The sequence below is a fragment of the Choloepus didactylus genome, chromosome 7, assembly GCF_015220235.1.
Source record: "Choloepus didactylus isolate mChoDid1 chromosome 7, mChoDid1.pri, whole genome shotgun sequence".
Classification (NCBI taxonomy): Eukaryota; Metazoa; Chordata; class Mammalia; order Pilosa; family Megalonychidae; genus Choloepus; species Choloepus didactylus.
This window is the reverse complement of record NC_051313.1, coordinates 65,393,291-65,406,241: the sequence shown is the minus strand read 5'-3', so window position 1 is coordinate 65,406,241 and position 12,951 is coordinate 65,393,291. Positions and strand designations below refer to the sequence as shown.

The following is a 12,951-nucleotide window of genomic DNA, read 5'->3' as shown; positions in this document are numbered from 1 at the left end:
TTCCTATGGCCAAGGCAACCCATTAGTAGTGCCTATGTTCTGAGCTACATAAGAGGGTCAAGAGTTAGGAGTTATTTTTATTTGTTTAACCTATTAAATTCCCTTGAGTGTAGTCCTCAATAGCTAAGATTTCATTATTGGAATGAATATGTTGACTGTCCTGGGGGATTTTAATACATATACTTGAAAAAGACCTAAAATTTATAACATCAATCTTTATTCAATGACTTTTATTGAATGTCTATCATGTACCAGACCCTGTTCACACAGACAATAGTGATGGGTGAACAAACATAAATGTCAACAAAATATATATGACTCCTGCTTTCATAATGCTTATGGTTGAATAGGGGAGAAAATTACTATGCAAACACAAATAAGTATATAATTATAAATTGTAATAGTCCTCTGAAAGAAAAGAGGAGAGAAAACATGAAACAAAATCTAGAGGGCCAAAAATTTATCTGGTCAGAGAACCTTTAGAGCTTTTAACCTCTTCATATTTCAAGGAAAATAAATCTATCAGAAATAAAGGTGAATTAGTCACACTTTCCTCTTTTGTCTGCAGTAATTTAACACTTACATTTCCCAAATGCAGGCCTATTCTGTTTTTTGGATTTATGGCTTCTCTTTTATGCCCTCCTATCTTTTATTTATTTTAAGCAGCCCGTAGTGGATTTGTGGGCTATTTAGAGCTCTATCTACCCAAGAAGTCCTATCTTAAGCTTTCTGGCTGGTCAGTCTTTAAGATAGAGACATATTTATCTAAAAAGCAAAGTTCTCACTAAATATACTTATGCACAGAACCTGGTTGTGCTGAAAGGTATCAGGTAAGATAAATCTAGGAAAAACGATGGCTGTATTTCTACCTTGGATATAGTTACATATGGTATCATGTTTATTTCCTCCCTGCTTTCTCTCCAATTGAACATTTGGACTAGGTTAGAGTGATTATTTTTCCTTTTTTTCATTCCTTTATATAGTTTACCCAGAACCCAGTTATACCTGGGATTGAATGATAAATAGTAAGACACTGGAAGGAGTAAAGTGACTATGAATCTTCTCTATGTTGTGGGTGGCTTCTTGCTATACAATGACCCCTAAAATCCAGCACTGGAGCTTCAAAAAATAAGGTTGCTCCTCTTACCTCTTTTCATTGGATTATTGACCACATAATTGCTACTCTTTCCCAGCAAACCAGATTCTCTCCCTGTAAGTGGTTTGATAAAGACCTCGGGAGTCAAAACCCCACAATTAATAATGAGACATCTGAAAAAACTGGAAGATGCTGCTGGCTTCTTATCCCCATATAAATGGTTTAATCTCATTTAAAAAAAAAAAAAGGAAAAAAGAAGAGAAAAGAAATAGTGCATGAGCATAAACACACACCCACACAAACCTACCTTGGATTACAACAAGCCTTGGGTTTGACTATCAGATCCTACAAGAAGTGCAAATTATTCAAAGTATGAATTTTGTGAATTAAGTTGTGGGATCTCAGATCATGCTTGATGAAACCAACATCATCATCATCACAGTTTTATGTGATTTCTGAGGATAAGAAACCAGACTAAGCAGTTATTATGTATCAGATTACCATAATTATTTGTCCTAACAACCTTGAAAGATAGGAATTATTAACCCATTTTACAAATGAGTGAAAAGACATTTAGAGAACCAGGAAACGGTAGAGCTAACATTTGGATTTAATACACCCTAGCTTTACACATCCCAGGATGCGCTCTGACTGGGTGTCAGAATTGTTCTCCTATATTGTATATTGACTGTAACATTCAATCTAAATGAATAAAGGAATAGTAAAAGATTTTCTGATGCTAGAATTGCTTAAACCTTAAACAATCTTTTGAATGCATGTTAATTTGTTCACCTTCATTAACTCTATACATATAAATCTAGAAACAATTTAATCACATTTTTCAAAGGGTAAGTCTTTAACTGACTAACTTACTACACCTTCTATCTAAAGTGTATGTCGGTCTCATGTTTTTTAAACTGATGCTGGGATTCTCAAACCAATTTTCACCATGAGGTGCAGGCATTCTTTAGATGAAGTTATTTCCCTATAAAACCTTGTTAAACTCTCCTATTGTCTTGAAGAGAGATCCATTACAAAAAGGTATTTATTGAGACAGACTATCTTATACTGCGATAAGAAATTAATCCTGACATCTCAATGACTTTCCATAATGAAGATTTATTTCTTGCCCAGACTACGTGTTCATCACAGATCATCAGGAGTCTCTGCTCCAGACAGTCACTCAGGGACCCAGGCTGACCAAGGCCCCACCAACTTGTAAATGCTCCATCTGGTACACATAGCTTCCTTCATCAGGAGAAAAGAGAGAACGGGAAATTATATATCGGCTTATACTGCCTTAGCCCAAGGATGGCATATAGCACAGATTTCACCGACCAAAAGTAGACACATGGGCTTACCTAACTACGGAGAGACTGAGAAATGTAGGAGGCCAAATAGTCTATTTGGTGAACATTACTGTCTCTGCCACAAATAACATAATTATTTTCTTGGCTTTTATCCATCTTTCTTTGCCTTTGACTCTGAGAATGGAAGGAATTATTAATTAAGCTACATGAACTCAAATAGATATCCCTGTTTTGTTTTGTTTTTTTTTTTTTTTTTGGTTTTTTGTGCTCATTTGGAATCTGCATATATAATTGCGCTAGCTTAAAAATTCATTTCTTGGGACAGGAAACACTCCTGCCCATCGCCAGCCCCATAGCCCAGAACTGCCCCAGACAACCCAGTATGACGGAAGTGCTTCAAATAACAGGCACACACCACAAAACTGGGCGTGGACATTAGCCTTCCCTGCAACCTCAGCTGATTGTCCCAGAGTTGGGAAGGTAGAGCAGTGTGAATTAACAAAGCCCCATTCAGCCATCATTTCAGCAGACTGGGAGCCTCCCTACACAGCCCAGCAGCCCAGAACTGCCCTGGGGGGACGGCACTCACCTGTGACATAGCACAGTCATCCCTCAACAGAGGACCCGGGGTGCACGGCCTGGAAGAGGGGCCCATTTGCAAGTCTCAGGAGCCATACACCAATACCAAGGACTTGTGGGTCAGTGGCAGAGACAAACTGTGGCAGGACTGAACTGAAGGATTAGACTATTGCAGCAGCTTTAAAACTCTAGGATCACCAGGGAGATTTGATTGTTAGAGCCACCCCCCCTCCCTGACTGCCCAGAAACACGCCCCATATACAGGGCAGGCAACACCAACTACACACGCAAGCTTGGTACACCAATTGGACCCCACAAGACTCACTCCCCCACTCACCAAAAAGGCTAAGCAGGGGAGAACTGGCTTGTGGAGAACAGGTGGCTTGTGGATGCCACCTGCTGGTTAGTTAGAGAAAGTGTACTCCACGAAGCTGTAGATCTGATAAATTAGAGATAAGGACTTCAATTGGTCTACAAACCCTAAAAGAACCCTATCAAGTTCAGCAAATGCCACGAGGCCAAAAACAACAGAAAATTATAAAGCATATGAAAAAACCAGACGATATGGATAACCCAAGCCCAAGCACCCAAATCAAAAGATCAGAAGAGACACAGCACCTAGAGCAGCTACTCAAAGAACTAAAGATGAACAATGAGACCATAGTACGGGAGATAAAGGAAATCAAGAAGACCCTAGAAGAGCATAAAGAAGACATTGCAAGACTAAATAAAAAAATGGATGATCTTATGGAAATTAAAGAAACTGTTGACCAAATTAAAAAGATTCTGGACACTCATAGTACAAGACTAGAGGAAGTTGAACAACGAATCAGTGACCTCAAAGATGACACAATGGAAAATGAAAGCATAAAAGAAAGAATGGGGAAAAAAATTGAAAAAATCAAAATGGACCTCAGGGATATGATAGATAATATGAAATGTCCAAATATAAGACTCATTGGTGTCCCAGAAGGGGAAGAAAAGGGTAAAGGTCTAGGAAGAGTATTCAAAGAAATTGTTGGGGAAAACTTCCCAAATCTTCTAAACAACATAAATACACAAATCATAAATGCTCAGTGAACTCCAAATAGAATAAATCCAAATAAACCCACTCTGAGACATATACAGATCACACTGTCAAACACAGAAGAGAAGGAGCAAGTTCTGAAAGCAGCAAGAGAAAAGCAATTCACCACATACAAAGGAAACAGCATAAGACTAAGTAGTGACTACTCAGCAGCCACATGGAGGCGAGAAGGCAGTGGCACGATACATTTAAAATTCTGAGTGAGAAAAATTTCCAGCCAAGAATACTTTATCCAGCAAAACTCTCCTTCAAATTTGAGGGAGAGCTTAAATTTTTCACAGACAAACAAATGCTGAGAGAATTTGCTAACAAGAGACCTGCCCTACTGGAGATACTAAAGGGAGCCCTGCAGACAGAGAAACAAAGAAAGGACACAGAGACTTGGAGAAAGGTTCAGTACTAAAGAGATTCAGTATGGGTACAATAAAGGATATTAATAGACAGAGGGGAAAAATATGACAAACATAAACCAAAGGATAAGATGGCTGATTCAAGAAATGCCTTCACGGTTATAACGTTGAATGTAAATGGATTAAACTCCCCAATTAAAAGATATAGATACGCAGAATGGATCAAAAAAAATGAACCATCAATATGTTGCATACAAGAGACTCATCTTAGACACAGGGACACAAAGAAACTGAAAGTGAAAGGATGGAAAAAAATATTTCATGCAAGCTACAGCCAAAAGAAAGCAGGTGTAGCAATATTAATCTCAGATAAAATAGACTTCAAATGCAGGGATGTTTTGAGAGACAAAGAAGGCCACTACATACTAATTAAAGGGGCAATTCAGCAAGAAGAAATAACAATCATAAATGTCTATGCACCCAACCAAGGTGCCACAAAATACATGAGAGAAACACTGGCAAAACTAAAGGAAGCAATTGATGTTTCCACAATAATTGTGGGAGACTTCAACACATCACTCTCTCCTATAGATAGATCAACCAGACAGAAGACCAATAAGGAGAGAAAACCTAAACAATCTGATAAATGAATTAGATTTAACAGACATATACAGGACATTACATCCCAAATCACCAGGATACACATACTTTTCTAGTGCTCATGGAACTTTCTCCACAATAGATCATATGCTGGGACATAAAACAAGCCTCAATAAATTTAAAAAGATTGAAATTATTCAAAGCACATTCTCTAACCACAATGGAATACAATTAGAAGTCAATAACCATCAGAGACTTAGAAAATTCACAAATACCTGGAGGTTAAACAACACACTCCTAAACAATCAGTGGGTTAAAGAAGAAATAGCAAGAGAAATTGCTAAATATATAGAGACGAATGAAAATGAGAACACAACATACCAAAACCTATGGGATGCAGCAAAAGCAGTGCTAAGGGGGAAATTTATAGCACTAAACGCATATATTAAAAAGGAAGAAAGAGCCAAAATCAAAGAACTAATGGATCAGCTGAAGAAGCTAGAAAATGAACAGCAAACCAATCCTAAACCAAGTAGAAGAAAAGAAATAACAAGGATTAAAGCAGAAATAAATGACATAGAGAACAAAAAAACAATAGAGAGGATAAATATCACCAAAAGTTGGTTCTTTGAGAAGATCAACAAGATTCACAAGCCCCTAGCTAGACTGACAAAATCAAAAAGAGAGAAGACCCATATAAACAAAATAATGAATGAAAAAGGTGACATAACTGCAGATCCTGAAGAAATTAAAAAAATTATAAGAGGATACTATGAACAACTGTATGGCAACAAACTGGATAATGTAGAGGAAATGGACAATTTCCTGGAAACATATGAACAACCTAGACTGACCAGAGAAGAAACAGAAGACTTCAACCAACCCATCACAAGCAAAGAGATCCAATCAGTCATCAAAAATCTTCCCACAAATAAATGCCCAGGGCCAGATGGCTTCACAGGGGAATTCTACCAAACTTTCCAGAAAGAACTGACACCAATCTTACTCAAACTCTTTCAAAACATTGAAGAAAATGGAACACTACCTAACTCATTTTATGAAGCTAACATCAATCTAATACCAAAACCAGGCAAAGATGCTACAAAAAAGGAAAACTACCAGCCAATCTCCCTAATGAATATAGATGCAAAAATCCTCAACAAAATACTTGCAAATCGAATCCAAAGACACATTAAAAAAATCATACACCATGACCAAGTGGGGTTTATTCCAGGCATGCAAGGATGGTTCAACATAAGAAAATCAATCAATGTATTACAACACATTAACAAGTCAAAAGGGAAAAATCAATTGATCATCTCAATACATGCTGAAAAAGCATTTGACAAAATCCAACATCCTTTTTTGATAAAAACACTTCAAAAGGTAGGAATTGAAGGAAACTTCCTCAACATGATAAAGAGCATATATGAAAAACCCACAGCCAGCATAGTACTCAATGGTGAGAGACTGAAAGCATTCCCTCTAAGATCAGGAACAAGACAAGGATGCCCGCTTTCACCACTGTTATTCAACATTGTGCTGGAAGTGCTAGCCAGGGCAATCCGGCAAGACAAAGAAATAAAAGGCATCCAAATTGGAAAAGAAGAAGTAAAACTGTCATTGTTTGCAGATGATATGATCTTATATCTAGAAAACCCTGAGAAATCGACGATACAGCTACTAGAGCTAATAAACAAATTTAGCAAAGTAGCGGGATACAAGATTAATGCACACAGGTCAGTAATGTTTCTATATGCTAGAAATGAACAAACTGAAGAGACACTCAAGAAAAAGATACCATTTTCAATAGCAACTAAAAAAATCAAGTACCTAGGAATAAACTTAACCAAAGATGTAAAAGACCTATACAAAGAAAACTACATAACTCTACTACAAGAAATAGAAGGGGACCTTAAAAGATGGAAAAATATTCCATGTTCATGGATAGGAAGACTAAATGTCATTGAGATGTCAATTCTACCCTAACTCATCTACAGATTGAATGCAATCCCAATCAAAATTCCAACAACCTACTTTGCAGACTTGGAAAAGCTAGTTATCAAATTTATTTGGAAAGGGAAGATGCCTCGAATTGCTAAAGACACTCTAGAAAAGAAAAACGAAGTGGGAGGACTTACACTCCCTGACTTTGAAGCTTATTATAAAGCCACAGTTGCCAAAACAGCATGGTACTGGCACAAAGATAGACATATAGATCAATGGAATCGAATTGAGAATTCGGAGATAGACCCTCAGATCTATGGCCGACTGATCTTTGATAAGGCCCCCAAAGTCACGGAACTGAGCCATAATGGTCTTTTCAACAAATGGGGCTGGGAGAGTTGGATATCCATATCCAAAAGAATGAAAGAGGACCCCTACCTCACCCCCTACACAAAAATTAACTCAAAATGGACCAAAGATCTCAATATAAAAGAAAGTACCATAAAACTCCTAGAAGATAATGTAGGAAAACATCTTCAAGACCTTGTATTAGGCGGCCACTTCCTAGACTTTACACCCAAAGCACAAGCAACAAAAGAGAAAATAGATAAATGGGAACTCCTCAAGCTTAGAAGTTTCTGCACCTCAAAGGAATTTCTCAAAAAGGTAAAGAGGCAGCCAACTCAATGGGAAAAAATTTTTGGAAACCATGTATCTGACAAAAGACTGATATCTTGCATATATAAAGAAATCCTACAACTCAATGACAATAGTACAGTCAGCCCAATTATAAAATGGGCAAAAGATATGAAAAGACAGTTCTCTGAAGAGGAAATACAAATGGCCAAGAAACACATGAAAAAATGTTCAGCTTCACTAGCTATTAGAGAGATGCAAATTAAGACCACAATGAGATACCATCTAACACCGGTTAGAATGGCTGCCATTAAACAAACAGGAAACTACAAATGCTGGAGGGGATGTGGAGAAATTGGAACTCTTATTCATTGTTGGTGGGACTGTATAATGGTTCAGCCACTCTGGAAGTCAGTCTGGCAGTTCCTTAGAAAACTAGATATAGAGTTACCATTCGATCCAGCGATTGCACTTCTCGGTATATACCTGGAAGATCGGAAAGCAGTGACACGAACAGATATCTGCACGCCAATGTTCACAGCAGCATTATTCACAATTGCCAAGAGATGGAAACAACCCAAATGTCCTTCAACAGATGAATGGATAAATAAAATGTGGTATATACACACGATGGAATACTACGCAGCAGTAAGAAGGAACGATCTGGTGAAACATATGACAACATGGATGAACCTTGAAGACATAATGCTGAGCGAAATAAGCCAGGCACAAAAAGAGAAATATTATATGCTACCACTAATGTGAACTTTGAAAAATGTAAAACAAATGGTTTATAATGTAGAATGTAGGGGAACTAGCAATAGAGAGCAATTAAGGAAGGGGGAACAATAATCCAAGAAGAACAGATAAGCTATTTAACATTCTGGGGATGCCCAGGAATGACTATGGTCTGTTAATTTCTGATGGGTATAGTAGGAGCAAGTTCACAGAAATGTTGCTATATTAGGTAACTTTCTTGGGGTAAAGTAGGAACATGTTGGAAGTTAAGCAGTTATCTTAGGTTAGTTGTCTTTTTCTTACTCCCTTGTTATGGTCTCTTTGAAATGTTCTTTTATTGTATGTTTTTCTTTTTAACTTTTTTTTCATACAGTTGATTTAAAAAAGAACGGAAAGTTAAAAAAAAATAAATAAAAGAAAAACAAGGAAAAAAAAAAGATGTAGTGCCCCCTTGAGGAGCCTGTGGAGAATGCAGGGGTATTTGCCTACCCCACCTCCATGGTTGCTAACATGACCACAGACATAGGGGACTGGTGGTTTGATGGGTTGAGCCCTCTACCACAGGTTTTACCCTTGGGAAGACGGTTGCTGCAAAGGAGAGGCTAGGCCTCCCTATGGTTGTGCCTAAGAGCCTCCTCCCAAATGCCTCTTTGTTGCTCAGATGTGGCCCTCTCTCTCTAGCTAAGCCAGCTTGAAAGGTGAAATCACTGCCCTCCCCCCTACATGGGATCAGACACCCAGGGGAGTGAATCTCCCTGGCAACGTGGAATATGACTCCCGGGGAGGAATGTAGACCTGGCATCGTGGGACGGAGAACATCTTCTTGACCAAAAGGGGGATGTGAAAGGAAATGAAATAAGCTTCAGTGGCAGAGAGATTCCAAAACGAGCCGAGAGGTCACTCTGGTGGGCACTCTTATGCACACTTTAGACAACCCTTTTTTTAGGTTCTAAAGAATTGGGGTAGCTGGTGGTGGATACCTGGAACTATCAAACTACAACCCAGAACCCATGAATCTCGAAGACAGATGTATAAAAATGTAGCTTATGAGGGGCGACAATGGGATTGGGAAAGCCATAAGGACCACACTCCACTTTGTCTAGTTTATGGATGGATGAGTAGAAAAATAGGGGAAGGAAACAAACAGACAAAGGTACCCAGTGTTCTTTTTTACTTCAATTGCTCTTTTTCACTCTAATTATTATTCTTGTTATTTTTGTGTGTGTGCTAATGAAGGTGTCAGGGATTGATTTAGGTGATGAATGTACAACTATGTAATGGTACTGTAAACAATCGAAAGTACGATTTGTTTTGTATGACTGCGTGGTATGTGAATATATCTCAATAAAATGATGATAAAAAAAAAAAAAAGAAGGGAAAGTTAAAAAAAAATAAGTAAAAGAAAAACAAGGAAAAAAAAAAGATGTAGTGCCCCCTTGAGGAGCCTGTGGAGAATGCAGGGGTATTTGCCTACCCCACCTCCATGGTTGCTAACATGACCACAGACATAGGGGACTGGTGGTTTGATGGGTTGAGCCCTCTACCACAGGTTTTACCCTTGGGAAGACGGTTGCTACAAAGGAGAGGCTAGGTCTCCCTATGGTTGTGCCTAAGAGCCTCCTCCCAAATGCCTCTTTGTTGCTCAGATGTGGCCCTCTCTCTCTAGCTAAGCCAACTTGAAAGGTGAAATCACTGCCCTCCCCCCTACATGGGATCAGACACCCAGGGGAGTGAATCTCCCTGGCAACGTGGAATATGACTCCCGGGGAGGAATGTAGACCCGGCATCGTGGGACGGAGAACATCTTCTTGACCAAAAGGGGGATGTGAAAGGAAATGAAATAAGCTTCAGTGGCAGAGAGATTCCAAAAGGAGCCGAGAGGTCACTCTGGTGGGCACTCTTATGCACACTTTAGACAACCCTTTTTAGGTTCTAAAGAATTGGGGTAGCTGGTGGTGGATACCTGAAACTATCAAACTACAACCCAGAACCCATGAATCTCGAAGACAGTTGTATAAAAATGTAGCTTATGAGGGGTGACAATGGGATTGGGAAAGCCATAAGGACCACACTCCACTTTGTCTAGTTTATGGATGGATGAGTAGAAAAATAGGGGAAGGAAACAAACAGACAAAGGTACCCAGTGTTCTTTTTTACTTCAATTGCTCTTTTTCACTCTAATTATTATTCTTGTTATTTTTGTGTGTGTGCTAATGAAGGTGTCAGGGATTGATTTGGGTGATGAATGTACCACTATGTAGTGGTACTGTAAACAATCGAAAGTACGATTTGTTTTGTATGACTGCGTGGTATGTGAATATATCTCAATAAAATGAAGATTAAAAAAAAATAATAAAAAAAAATAAGATCAACAATCAGATGCAGTAAGAAAAAAAAAAAAAAAAAAAAGCCAATCCATTGCTGGCATTTTGCATACTGGCAGCTTTAGCTAATCAGAACAAATGTGTTCTTGTGCAAAGTTACTATTTAAAAGTTTGGATATAAATAATAAAATATATTTATAAATTTAAAAAAAAAGAGGTAATCTTATTTTGTCATATTTGTACTTTTGAAATGTGTACTCTACGTGTACTGCCTATAACAAAAATAGCAAATATTAAAGAAAGAAAATTTAACATTTATAAAAAAAAAAAAATTCATTTCTTGATGAGTCAGCTAGCAATTTTTATTGGGGGAAAATAGAAATCTGCAATGCCTCTTTCTGTTTATGCTTTTGCCCCTGTGATTTGCTGCCACTTTTGGCTGATCTGGATGCATGAACCCACCGTGAAGAAGTGAGAGATACACATTCTCTTTTATGTCAATGACATGCCTCTATTCGAACACTCCAAGACTTACTTTAACAGAGAAACTTGCACTCAAATTTCTTCCAACAAAAGAGCTAGAGTCCAAGTATTATAAAACTAAAGTCATTAATTTTGTTTAATATCACCCAACATTAAACCAGTTCATAATTTAAAACTCCATAAATCCATTTATCTGTATTTTACAATCACTGTAGCTTAATATGCTCACCAGGAAATTGCACTTCTTAAAGTTACATGTTCTCTAGGTCCTTTACTGAAATAGTTGTATGGTCAAAGCCAATGTTTGGTAATAGATGCTTTAACATTTTTCCAGGATAAAATAATTTTGGACATGTTTAGGGTAAATAACTTTGACTTTATGAGAGTTTATTCGTCTGTGTTTTAGAGCTCACTGAACATTACTTTTTGGGAATAATCTCACTCTGCCCTAAGGTGCTGCCTCAGCCATCTCTGGGCAGAACTGAGATGCCTTATTAGGCCCCTAAATTGTGCTGCCAGCCAGTTTAACAAAATGCTAAAGCATGTGACGCTACACTTTGAATAATTACTGCTTCCCAGATTCATGTCAGGGAATGTAACCTCAAACCTATGGCTGGCTGGTCCCTCTCTATCAAAACTCTGGAGAGAAGATCAATATTTATGAATGATTCCCCAATGAACGTGCAGACCACCCTTTCTTTTCTCTTACTACTCGATGTATGATCCACAGACCAGCAGCATCGGCATCATCTGGGAACTTACTAGATTAGCAGAAACCGGGCCCTTACCCACACCTAGTAAATCAAAATCTGTGTTTTAACAAGATGCGTATGCACAGTAGTTTGCACTACTCTAGACCACATTCCTAACTTTGAGTCCACAAATCCCTGAAAGTGCTTCAGGAAGACTGTGAATCCCTTGAAATTATACTGTAAGTGCTGTGTACATTTGTGTATTTTCTGGGAAGAGATTACATGACTGTTATCAGGTTTCCAAAAGGTTTTCTTCAAACACGCACAAGGATAACATACCTAGCTCTAGATTCTCTAAAATTTTTCTTTGGTCTTGACCAAGACAACAGAGAGGTTTGTACCCTTATCAACTCCATTAGTTACCTATTGCTGCATAACAAATTAACCCCAAACTTAGCAGGTTAAAATAACAAATATTTATGATCTCACGGTTTTTGTTGGTCAGGAATCTGGAAATGGCCCAGCTGGGTGCTTCTGGCTCAGGGTCTCTCATGAGGATGTAATCAAGCCGTCAGCCAGGGCTGCCGTCATCTCGAGGCCCAACTGGGACTGAGGAATAGAAACTCACTCACATAAGGTGTTGGGAGCAGGCCTCAGTTCCTTACAAGCTGCTGGATGGAGAACTTGGTTCCTCACTAAGGGGGCTGCTCCATAGCCTGCCTTGTAAGGCCTCAGTTCCTTACAAACTGTTGGATGGAGAACTTGGTTCCTCGCTAAGGGGGCTGCTCCATAGCCTGCCTTGTAAGGCCTCAGTTCCTTACAAGCTGTTGGGTGGAGAACTTAGTTCGTTGCTCCATAACCTGCCTGAGTGTCCTCACGGCATGACAACTGGCTTTCCACAGTGCGAGTGAGCCAAGAGAAAGGGAGTGAGGCAGGAAGCCATGCTGCCTTTTATGGCCTATCTCTGAGTCACACACTTCGACCTAATTCTATTTTATTCATTAGAAGCAAGTCACTAGGTCTAGGAGATTACACAAGGGTATTAGAATACCAGGCTGGGATCATTGAGGGTCATCCTTAAAGCTGCCTACCACCATAGTTTTGGCCCC

At 38.7% G+C, this 12,951-nt stretch overlaps 1 protein-coding gene across 1 annotated transcript in view; it reads right to left on the bottom strand.

The window, feature by feature from the left end:
* The window catches only part of CGA (glycoprotein hormones, alpha polypeptide), a 38,272-nt gene extending 25,547 nt beyond the window's left edge, over positions 1-12,725 (bottom strand). Inside the window, exon 1 of the mRNA XM_037843845.1 lies at positions 12,332-12,725. The gene's annotated coding sequence lies outside the window, so the exon portion shown is untranslated. The remainder of the gene's footprint in view (positions 1-12,331) is intronic.
* Between the last annotated feature and the right edge of the window lie 226 nt (positions 12,726-12,951).